The sequence below is a fragment of the Lissotriton vulgaris genome, chromosome 7 (genome assembly GCF_964263255.1).
Source record: "Lissotriton vulgaris chromosome 7, aLisVul1.2, whole genome shotgun sequence".
Classification (NCBI taxonomy): Eukaryota; Metazoa; Chordata; class Amphibia; order Caudata; family Salamandridae; genus Lissotriton; species Lissotriton vulgaris.
Genome location: NC_141695.1, coordinates 621978933 through 621990852, shown reverse-complemented (window position 1 = coordinate 621990852; position 11920 = coordinate 621978933). Strand labels below are relative to the sequence as shown.

At 43.6% G+C, this 11920-nt stretch overlaps 4 non-coding genes across 4 annotated transcripts; all 4 read right to left on the bottom strand.

Annotated features, from left to right (window-relative positions):
* Positions 1-5314: 5314 nt before the first annotated feature.
* On the bottom strand, positions 5315-5387 carry TRNAR-CCU (transfer RNA arginine (anticodon CCU)). Its single transcript has one exon. It is a non-coding gene; the product is annotated as a tRNA-Arg (tRNA).
* A 682-nt stretch (positions 5388-6069) lies between these two features.
* TRNAR-CCU (transfer RNA arginine (anticodon CCU)) lies at positions 6070-6142 on the bottom strand. The gene has a single exon. It is a non-coding gene; the product is annotated as a tRNA-Arg (tRNA).
* A 468-nt stretch (positions 6143-6610) lies between these two features.
* TRNAR-CCU (transfer RNA arginine (anticodon CCU)) lies at positions 6611-6683 on the bottom strand. The gene has a single exon. It is a non-coding gene; the product is annotated as a tRNA-Arg (tRNA).
* Positions 6684-7034: 351 nt separating this feature from the next.
* TRNAR-UCG (transfer RNA arginine (anticodon UCG)) lies at positions 7035-7107 on the bottom strand. The gene has a single exon. It is a non-coding gene; the product is annotated as a tRNA-Arg (tRNA).
* Positions 7108-11920: the final 4813 nt, after the last annotated feature.

The following is an 11920-nucleotide window of genomic DNA, read 5'->3' as shown; positions in this document are numbered from 1 at the left end:
TATACAGAAAAAGAAGGAATGTTAGGAAGTCATTGAAGAAGATAATCCAAGAAAAACGAGAAAAAGAAAGAGAAAAAGGTGATATAGAAATGGAGGAATTCCAAGAAAAAGTCTTTAAGGAGACTAGAGAAAAAGATACTAGAGTATAAAACAATACTAATCTGAAGAACTGGAAACATGTTTTGATAATAATTTTCTAAATTTCGGGAGATATTTGGTGATAAATCACCAAAGGGGGGAGTTGATGGAGCAAGGTGGAAAAACTAATTTTTGTATACCCCTTGTGAAATCACACTTCCATAACTTTAACCTGAATTAATTGAATGATGTGTGTAATTAACCAACTTAGAATAACAAATGCACCTACACAAATACACGTGGGAACTAATTTTGCTTATGTTGCAATCATAATTAATTAATTATTTGATTTTGTCATGTCATAAACTAATAAGCAGCATTTGAGATAACGAAATGCGGCATAAATGTGCTTTTGTTTACGTTTTTTGTGGCAAAACGTGGAAACAGGTGAGTATATTACGCCTGAATGTTGCTTATTCGCTAGGTAACTACTAATAGGGAAAACCTTAGTAAGGGGGAGGTAAACAGAAAGGTTACATTTCTAAAATTAACGTTCGTTTGTGTTTGTTTCTATGATAGTTCCCATTCTGGCATGTGAGGCCTAGCGAAAAGATGGCTGACGTGTTGAACTGCGAATAGAAAATGAACTGAGCATGCGCAAGCCCAAGTCAGAGTTCGAATGCGAGCTGCTTGTTCCGGGAGTGAATGCAGTTCAAGGACAGTGTAGCCTGGAAGTCTAGCTGGCTGCCAAAAAGATGAGCACAATGGTTCTGAATGTGAGAAAATCTTGGGAAGTTGCTAGTTGAGAACAGGACTAGGCCGGACATGGTCCAAAACAATGACCTATTTAAAATTCTAACTGACGGGAGAGGAACAAATGTTGTAATGATAAGGTGATGCTCATCCACCCCAAATTGTCCAATCAGAACTTGAATTTAAGCTGAAAGTTACTTTTTTAGATAGATAGAGCTAGTGCAAAAGGTATAAAAAGTCCTGGTTTTAGTGAGGAAAAAACTCCTTTTCGATTTCCTCCCGAGATGCTGTCCGTATGCTGATTTTCCTGAGATGTAAGACTTTGAATAATTTTTCTATTCCTTCTGAATGAGATGTGACTTCCTTTCGTCTCTCCTGTCGTCTCTTCCAGCATCCTCCCTTTTTTTATGTCTCTCCTTCTCTCCTCTCTCGGTGTATTGAAACTGAACTATTTTTGTCTGATGCCTGATGGAGCTACCTGGTTTAGCTATGGGGGAGATGGGCCGTGGATTCCCTCCTTGGTCGTCACCTACCTAGTCGGTCTTTAGACAGACTTCCTTTCGTCTCTCCTTGTTGTCTCTTCCCTTTTCCTTCCTTTCTCACCTCCCCTGCCCACTCCACTACTTTTCTCTCTCCTTTCTCTCCTCTCCTAATTGTATTGCCTATTTTTTGATGTGTTGCGTAATTGTTGATCTTTTTCTGTTACATTGTTGATTTTCATGTAAAGCGCTCTGATACCTTCGGGTCTAGCCAGCGCTATATAAAACTCTTTTAAATAAATAAATACATTAAATGTCTATTTCAGAATTTTTCCTAAATAAATGAATTTAACTGTTTGAGATAACATTTGTATTTCCTTTTAAATGTCATTTTGAATAAAGAAATAAAGTGAATAAACGTTTAGACATGTTAAATTTGCTTTAATAAAAATTAGATAAATGGAGAATTAAGCTGGTCTTGAGTTATCTTACACCTAATTTTTACTAGCAGATCCGTCGACCACAGTGGCGGCGTGTCTAAATAAATGTGTTGTTATTTGAAAACCATGGTAAAACTCGTTTAAACTGCAGGTGTAAATAGTATAAATATTTAGTTATAGTTTTAGACACCCCTGCTATGATACAGCAGTTCTCCTTTGAATTTCACCGATCCATGAAGTAGGGTGTAAGTGTTTTGTGAGTGACTTGCAGTGTCATGGGCCCCACTGATGAGGATATGTATGATTTTGTACTTCGGGAGAGGTGAAATGGTATTAGAAATTATTTTGGAGTACTGCTGCATCACATCCATAGTCTTTCATATGAAACAGCAACACACTAAGGGTTCATGTGAAGGGTGACGGCATAGAAATTTATAATATGAAATAAAATACCATCTGTTGTACATTAAAAGGTCACCTCCAAATTCCATGACCTTATAAAGGAACTGTACATTCAGCCTTGTTAAGTGATATTTCAATTACGGCCCAGGGGCTGCATGCGGCCCTCCTCGCCTTTAGTTGCAGCCCCCTGCTCAACAGCAGCACTGGGGTAATGTTAACTTGAATCAGTCCTAACATTAAAAAATTGTTGAATAAACGGGCAAGCGTTTGTTTTTAGAGTAATTTAAGTCATAGAAAGGAAGTGACTAAATTTCCTGCACCACTTTACTTTAGGAACATTTTTATTTTTAAAGACCTATTTTAGCAAATCTATGATAATATAAAAAAGTCGCTTCAGAATTCTAAAAGTATATTTCATTAACATGGATAACCGTTTCACCTTCGTGCATTGGATTATTTCAGTGCCTTGAGAAGTGTTTTTTTTTTTAAGTGATATTTTTCAAACAAGAATTTAAGAAACATTAATGCTTTCTTCCACCCACACTGACAACAATCGCAATTGTAAACTAAGAGGCAAGTCACTTGTTATATGCGCTCTTTGGAGGGCCAAGGTTGCTATTAGGCACGGACATTATAGTTTATAAAATCATACACTGGAGTTGGTTTCCTACAGAGCACATCTTGAACTCATGTATTTCGTGGTCATTTTAAAAGTGTTCATGAAGAAAAAGGAGGAAAAGTGAAATGAAACAACTGCTGCGAATCACACAATTTGGTCAAGTGGGTAGCCGGTATTAATCATGCTTTTTTTTGGTTTCATATTTTGAAATTCTGCCACTAAATGTACACGTTTGACTTCCCCTTCTCCCACCTAACAGTCCTAATGTTGCTGAGAGTGAAGACCCTGACAAAAGTGGTTGAACTGCAAAAAAACACATCTTTTCTCCACCCCAGATGGGACTCCAACCCACAATCCCTGGCTTAGGAGACCAGTGGCTTATCCATTAGGCCATTGGGGCTGCTTTCCGAGCAAGAATACCACACTTACTCTGTCACTGAAGTACAAGTTCTACCCCCTCCTCGCACCTAGATAGGTATAAAACAAGTATATACAATCTTCAAACATACCCATGCTGTGGTGATTAAAGTTTGAAATTTCAGCGTTTACGTGAACATTTTAATCCATCACGTTTCAGCCCTAATGTGCTTAAGAGTGAAGACCCCAGCAAAATTGGATACACAACCACAAAAATATATTTCTTTCACCCCCAGATGGGATACCTGTATTCGACGAAGGCATCTCCATCGGGCCACTGGTGCTATATGTACCTGTGCGGTGTATAGTTACGATTTCCGCCTGGACGATTGAATAAATTATATATAATCTTATATGAAATATTTTCACGGTCAGGTGCATAACACCACTGCTGTGGATGATTACAGTTTGAGTCAGTAGATTTTACTGGAATCGGTTAACTAATCCATTACGCTGCAGTGCATGAGACTGAAGATGCTAACAAAAATCGGATACTTGACCGATGGCTGGGATTTGATGGCAAGACGCTTGGTAATCGAATGCTCTCTTGAAATGCACTTGTGGCAGTTGAGATTTCTGGGTGCCGCATGGTACGCTGGTTATTGGCATGTTGTGACTTGCTGCACTGGGGAATCTCTAGCAACAGCTTCTCATTCCACTGTTAGAAGTAGGATTTTTAGGTTGAGCCTGGGCAGTGCATGCGCTGCTCTGCGAGGCATGCTGAGCGTGGAAGTCCCACCCACTCTCCACCCATATTTGTAATTGGCTTGTGCCAATGTCCTTCATAAATGCTGCCTTCTGATTCGTTAACAGGCTTGTTAGTCCCTTCTTAGTACTGCCTTGTCTTCCTTTGTACCCCCCCATGGTGACTGGCCCTTTTACTTCTGTTGCAACATGGTATGTCTTATTTAGTCTGTAAGCACTATTTAAATGAGTTTCTCCTACTGAAGGCACTACGGGGCAGATTTAAGAAGGGCTTGCGCCACGTTTACGCCGCCGTTGCGTGACGCAACGGCACGGAAACGTGGCGCATCCCTGCGCCCTATTTACAACGTGACGCATCTAGGAGATGCGTCACGTTGTACAGCACTGCGCCATGAGGAGGCGTTCCTGCGCAGGGGGGGGGGCGTTCCTGCGCAGGGGGGGGCGTTCCTGCGCAGGAACGCCTACTGAAAGTGGCTGAGTGAAATCTATGAGATTTCACTCAGTCACTTTCAGGGCAATGCTGCGTCACAACCCTGCGCCTGCTTGAAGCAGGCGTAAGGATTGAGGCAGCATTGAAAGAATAGGCCCCCCCAGAGCATTGCTGGAGCTGTGTCGCGCTTGCGACGCAACTCTAGCAATGCGCCACATTTCCGGCACAGATGCGTCACGCATCTGTGCCGTATTTGCCCCATGGTGCGCCGCATCATAAATGCGGCGCACCATGGGTGGCGTAGCTGTGGCGCGCTGTGGCGCATGTTAACTGGCGCATCCCTCTGGATGCGCCAGTTAACATAAATCTGCCCCTACGTGCTTTCCATATTATATCCAGTACTCCATGTGCCCTTTCCCTTTCAAGCAGCCCCGGACAATGGTGGACGCTTTTTTTTAAAGTGAAATAGGTCTCGCATTTACAAGAGTTTGAGCCAATACCATTGTAAATGACAATAGCTTCAACGCTCGTAAATGTCAGACCTATTGCATTGCAGATGCTTGTTCTAACATGAATTTAAGAAACTTTCATGCTTCCTTCCGCCCACACTGGCAATAATTGCAGTGGTAAAATAAGAGGCAAGTCACCTTTGATGGGCCTAGGTTGCTTTTAGGCACAGACAACATAGTAGTTCATAAAATCATACACAGGAGTTGGTTTTGTACAGCGCATATCTTGACCTCATCTATTTCATGGTCATTTTTATAAGACATCATGAAGAAAAAGGAGGGAAAGTAAAATCAAACAATTGCTTGAGAATCACACAATTTGGTCAAGTGGGGAGCCGGGATTGATGATGCGTTTTCTGGTTATAAACTGTGAAATTCAGCTACTAGATGTTCACATTTGACTTCCCCTTCACCCACCTTACAGTCCTAATGTTGTTGAGAGTGACGACCCTGACAAATTGCAAAAAAACTCATCTGTACGCCACCCCAGATGGGACTCGAACCCACAATCCCTGGCTTAGGAGGCCAGTGCCTTATCCATTAGGCCACTGGGGCTGCTTTATGACACATGATACCACACTTACTTTGTCAATGAAGTACGAAACCTACCCCCTCGTCGCACCTCGGTAGGTATAAAACAAGTATATACAATCTTCAAACATACCCATGCTGTGGTGATTAAAGTTTGAAATTTCAGCGTTTACGTGAACCTGTTAATCCATCACGTTTCAGCTCTAATTTGCTTAAGATTGAAGACCCCAGCAAATTTGGATACACAACCATAAAAACATGTTTTTTTCACCCCCAGATGGATCCCTGTTTTAGACTAAGGCATCTCCATCGGGACACTGGTGCTATATGTACCTGTGCGGTGTATAATTAAAATGTATGCCTGGACGAGTGAATAAATAACATATCATCTTATATAAATATTTTCACGGTCAGGTGCAAAACACTACTGCTGTGGATGATTAAAGTCTGGGTCAATAGAATGTACTGGAATCGGTTAACGAATCCATTACGCTGCAGTGCATGAGACGGAAGATTCAAACAAAATAAGATACATGACAACAACAAAATACGATTGTTTGTCAGCCAACTGCTGTGGATGATTAAAGTCTGGGTCAATAGAATGTACTGGAATCGGTTAACGAATCCATTACGCTGCAGTGCATGAGACGGAAGATTCAAACAAAATAAGATACATGACAACAACAAAATACGATTGTTTGTCAGCCACCCCAGATGGGACTCGAACCCACAATCCCTGGCTTAGGAGGCCAGTGCCTTATCCATTAGGCCACTGGGGCTACGTCGGTGACGCCGTTGTCATGACGCTCCCTATAGTGAAAGCTGCTGCGCAAGCGCACAGGTCCTCACTAGACTGGGTGTTCTTTTTCTCTCGAGCACATTTTCATCTTCTAAACATTGTGAGTTAAATGTAATGCGAAGGTTACAAATTCTGTGCATTGCGGGGCTCAGTCTAGGCGGAAGTTCACATAAATTGTGTGCGGACTGCGTTTTACAGGCCATCTCGCAAACACATCACTAAAGGAATTACCACAAAACACTACAATTCAAACATTCATTATTTTGATACTTAGAAGTCCGAAATACACTATTACCTCTCGTGCAAACACATATTTCCCAGTCAGATCCAGTAACGTTTAACTTTATAATTTCTCTCTTTCGACCTTCAACTGTGCTCCCTGCGCTATATAAGTCGGCAGATAAATAATGCTTCGGTCCAGGCAAAAGCAGGAAAAATGACCACGATCCACCCCAGATGGGACTCGAACCCACAATCCCTGGCTTAGGAGGCCAGTGCCTTATCCATTAGGCCACTGGGGCTGCACATTCACAAGACCGTTTCCTCTTTCTTTGTCTGTCTCAGCACAACAAATGATATACTGATGTTTTCAGGGGAAGGGGGGGGGTGCTCTGGCGCGCGTGTATAAACATAAGTGCGCACATTTTATTTATTTATTTATTTATTTTAAATAAATAATAAATAACGAAACCCTCTATTTGCTTCACACATTCTTCCTTGTTAGTTTTACAACGGTTTAATATCAGAACGAACAACAAAAAAATATAGTAAATATAAAGTTATTTTTAAAAAAACTAAAACTATTAGTTGCTGCTAATATTTAGAGCTCACCCCAAAAATTGTAAGCATTTATAAAAGTGACTAAAAAACAACGACCACGAAGGGACTCGAACCCTCAATCTTCTGATCCGAAGTCAGACGCCTTATCCATTAGGCCACGCGGTCTACTGCAGTGAACAGCTTTCGTAATTATTACGAGGCAAACCAACCATGCGAACGTCAATGTACATAGAAAGGAAATTGTCAAGATATGTGCCAGCAACCCCAGTTAAATGAAAAGGGGGTGGAGGGGGCAAACGGCCCTTGTGGTTTTCGTTATCTCCCAACAAGCTTCACTTTACCGTACGTTACCCTTTTGTCCATCGCGCCGTGCCTCATGTTCTCTCTCTTTTTCTTCGAGGTGGGAAGAGTCAACAATTACCATTACTTGTGCAAGTTTCAGTGCAAAGGTCAGTGTCAGTCAGAATGTTTTTCTCTCAGTATCCCCACATCAGTATATAAGGTGATGGAAGTTATCACCAAAGACTCTTGTATCGATTAGAGGGCGAGGCTAAGTTCATGTTGAGATACCAGGTTTACGAACAGGATTAGATAGATTTTGAAAACAACAATGTTCTTAATACTGATATCTCAAGATATATAACAGCTACAACAGTCGTTGGTGATTTCTTGAACCATCTTATATTATGGTAATTTGAACTAACAGGTACAGCGTACTGTTAGGGAGGCGTTAAATATAATTCACATCTAATCTTTCCAACACATTCATACTTTCCTTTCCTATAAATGTTTTTAAGTCCCCATCAGTGTCAACAAAGACCGCTCGACCGTGTCAATGATGGCGTCCCCATGTCACACGTGTCCCTTTGGCATTTTCAGTGTCACTGAATCAATGCCAATATCCACACCTCAGTTTATCCGACACTGTACAAGTGTCACTATTCCAATGTCAATGTTGGCAACATCAATGTTTAATTGTCCTTGTGTCCGTGTTTCATTGTATCCATAGCGGTTTCCCAGAGGCAGCAAGGGATGTTCGATTTTCTGCACAAGTGTTAAAGTCAATATCAATAGCCCTGTATGCCTGTGTTCATGTATCCATATCAGTGTTCCTGGGTCAGTGTCACCACTACAGTGTTATTGTAAGTGTGTCAATTTCCCTCGGTTTCCCTGTCAGTGTTCCTATTTCTCCATCTACCATTGGCATTGTCATTATCCCAATTGCATTGTTCCCAGGTTAGTTTCATTACCTCTGTGTCAGTGTGGTGTTATGTTGGAGTGAACAATGTCCAGGTTTGTGTTACAGTGTCAGTATCAACGTCTGTGTCTTTATGTCAGTGTCTCCACGTCGGTCAATTGCGCTAATAATGATGGGCTAGAGTGCAACAATATCACGAAATTACATTAGTGGCCCTTCTATAAAATCAATTGGGAAGCTATGAGGAAAACCACATTCTAAGAAGTGAGGTACCCTGCAGGGGTATGATGCATACACAACCAGACTAGTGATTAATCACAACAGGCAAAATTATATGTGCCTCATTCTTTTACTGATTTTCCAACCGCACCTATACTATTTAGCACAGGGTAACGGGGGTCTCAACTCTCCAGTCACCTGTAGCTCATGGCTACCAAAACTTAGATGAGCGCTAGAACGCACAAAGTAGAATTGATGCCCTGGGAGATCTTTTTGCGATGTCCTTTCTCGGACCTCCATGATAACCCAATGGTTTATCTCATTCTACATGGAGCCTGAACCCCCAAGTTTCGTGAATGGTGGGGTGCCGGATTTGCAGAAACCCTGGTGCACAACTGCCTGCGTCTCCGTTTCCTTATTATGGGTCGAGCAAAAGCAGTTACGCTCCTGTATAGGGCCCTGCTGGTGGGGGTACAGCTGGATCTCTTGACCCTCAGGTCAGAGTGGGAGGTGGACCTCGGGATACCTAGCTCGGACTCCTCCTGGAAAAAGACATTAAACTCTAGTCCTAAAGTGTCTCATAATGCCCGTTTCAAACTCATTCAACTATTTTACTTACACCGGGCCTATGTGACTCCCAGATGCATACATGCTATGTTCCCAGTTTCCCCGGAGTGCCGTGTAGGACGTGGACATTTTCCATATGATATGGTGCGGTCAGCTGTTAACCTACTGAACACTGGTCCTTCAGGTGGTTCGTGGGGCCACGGATAGGGAATTTCTTTTCAGCCCATCGTTATGTCTGCAGACAACTGACTAGGAGTTGGAAGTCTGCCAGAGGAGCCGATATATTGCTGGTGGGCGGAACTTAAGAGGTGGGCGTACTGCGAGCTAGGGACCTCAAAAACGTATTCTCAGAATTCAACAGAGCAACCATCTATTCAAAGCCCCAGAGTTCTGCTTCATTGAAAGCTGAGGCCACCGCTTCGGAATAATAGATCGGGAGTGGCGCTGCCACTGGTTTGCTAAAGGAAGTGCTGTGTTCTTTTATCAAAGCCCCTGTTGTTTGCCTGTGCTTTAGGGTCAGATTACCTATGAGGCTTCCAAGACAAATCTTCCGAAAGGGTAATACTCAGGTATTCAAGGGTACTTCCCCTTTCAAGTAGAACCCCTCCTAATGAATGTTTATCCCTAAAAGACGTGTGGGGGTTAAGGAATAGGAGCTTAGTCTTAGAGGTGTTAACCTCTAATCCTCTAGAATCACAAAAGGCTTTAAAACAATTTAATAGTAGCTGAAGTTTAGTTTGGATACTAACAGTGTGTCATCAGCGAATAATAAAGTTACAATTTTTGCCCCCTCCAAAGTAGGGGTGTCTGCTGGGACATCAGAGAGGAACTGGACAACATCATTCACAAAGAGGGAGAAGAGTGTAGGGGCCTAGCAAAGTTAGCCTCATGTAGGCGAATAATTAAGGATAGAATCTCCAAGAGAAGACCCTTATCTTTAAAGACTTGCTAGAGCTGTTTACTTGAGACAAGATTGAAGGGAGTCTGTAGGTCTATAAAGGCTACATAAAGGCTCCCTGACCAATGCCCCGGTTACTTACCGGTAATCTTCATTACTCCGAGTCCATGTCTTCCTCGCCACAGTAATCACATATGAGCCTCCGGCTCCACACAGAACTCCAAGTACAAAAAAAATCGTTCTAGTCTCCCGCTCCCTCCTCCAAGATGGCCCCCAGTGGCTCCAGCCAATCCCATAAAGGGACACAGAAGCACCAACACGACCTGAAGAACCAAGCCGCAGACATGAAGCCACCACCAGGGCCGGGAGGGAAGGGAAACTATACTGTGGCAAGGAAGACATGGACTCGGAGTAATGAAGATTACCGGTAAGTAACCGGGGCATTACCTCCTCGTCCTGTCTTCCTCGCCACAGTAATCACATATGAGCCGATACCAAAGCAATCAGCTTCATGTAAGGAAATAGACCACACCAGCAGTGTAGTGAAAACATATTTTAACATGCAGAGGTATAGCAACAAAAGGGAAACCTCTCAAGGAACCCCCGCTGACAAAACAGATGAGGCAAAAGAAACAGAACCCCCACCCCCAACCTGGAGGCGGTAATGGGACATGAAGGTATGCGGGGAAGACCACGTAGCAGCCCTGCAAACATCCTCCATGGACACCCCTTTGAAAGAAGCCCAGGATACAGCAACAGACCTGGTGGAACGACCCTGAACAGGAAGGGAGGGGACCTCAGAAACCGAAGCATATGCCAACAAAATGGCCTCCTCAATCCAACGACTGATCGTGGAGAGGGAGGGTTTCAGGCCCTGACGCGACAAACCAAAATTGACAAACAGGTTGTCCACCTTACAAAAGGAAGATGTGCGTGACAAATAAATCAATAAAGCACGACGAACATCCAATAGGTGCAAAAGGGATTCCTCAGCCGAGGACGGATCAGGACAAAGAACCGGAAGAACCACCTCAGCAGACCGGTGAAAATAAGAATCCACTTTAGGAACAAAGGTAGGATGAGGGCGCAAGACCACACAGTCCGACAAAACCAACAAAAATGGGGCAGAACGGAGGAAAGCACCCAACTCACCCATATACCTGGCAGAAGCAATTGCCACAAGAAACACCACCTTGAGTGTCAAAAACTTCAAGTCCACCGACTCTAAAGGTTCGAAAGGAGCCAACTGCAAGGAACGTAAAACCAAAGGAAGGTCCCAAGGCGGAGGACACATGATAGGACGGGGGCGTTGGAAAGAAAGAGACTTAAACAGTCTAGCAACCAATGGAGAAACTGAAACCAAAGGCAGACATTAAAAGCTCGAATGGCGGCCCATTGAGCTCGAAGAGTTGAAATGGCCAATCCCAACACAAACCCATCATTCAGAAAATCCAGAATGCGAGCCGGATCCAAAGACTCCAATGACAGCCCACGACCAACACACCAAGAAGCAAAATTATCCCAGTGCTTGGCGTAGGACTTAAGCGTAGAAGGCCACCGGGACTGTTGAATGACCCCAGCCACAGTCACAGAACAACCCTCACGAATCAGAGAATCCCTCTCAAGAGCCAGGCCCGCAGACCCAGGGAACGGAACACAGGCAGAGGAAGAAGAGGACCCAGCAGAGGATAAGGAACGAACGGCAAGGCACACCCCGGAGACACAGCCAATTCCAACAGAAGGGGATACCAAGGGCGACGCCTCCAACAAGGAGCAACCAGAAGCACAAAGGACCCCTCCCTCTTGATCTTCCGTAACATCGCAGGAATCAGGGGAACAGGTGGGAACGCATACAACAGACCCTTCGGCCAAAGGAACGAAAGCGCGTCCACTCTCCAGGCATCCCGGCAAGGCATAATCGTGAAAAAGCATCGGATCTGGGCATTGTCCTGGGAGGCAAACAGGTCCACAATCGGACACACAAACATCATCCGCAACCTCTTGAACATCCATCGCGTGAGGGACAAGGACCCCATGGAAGGAAAAACCCGGCTCAGACAATCCGCCACAGTATTCTCCGCTCCAGGCAGGTAAAT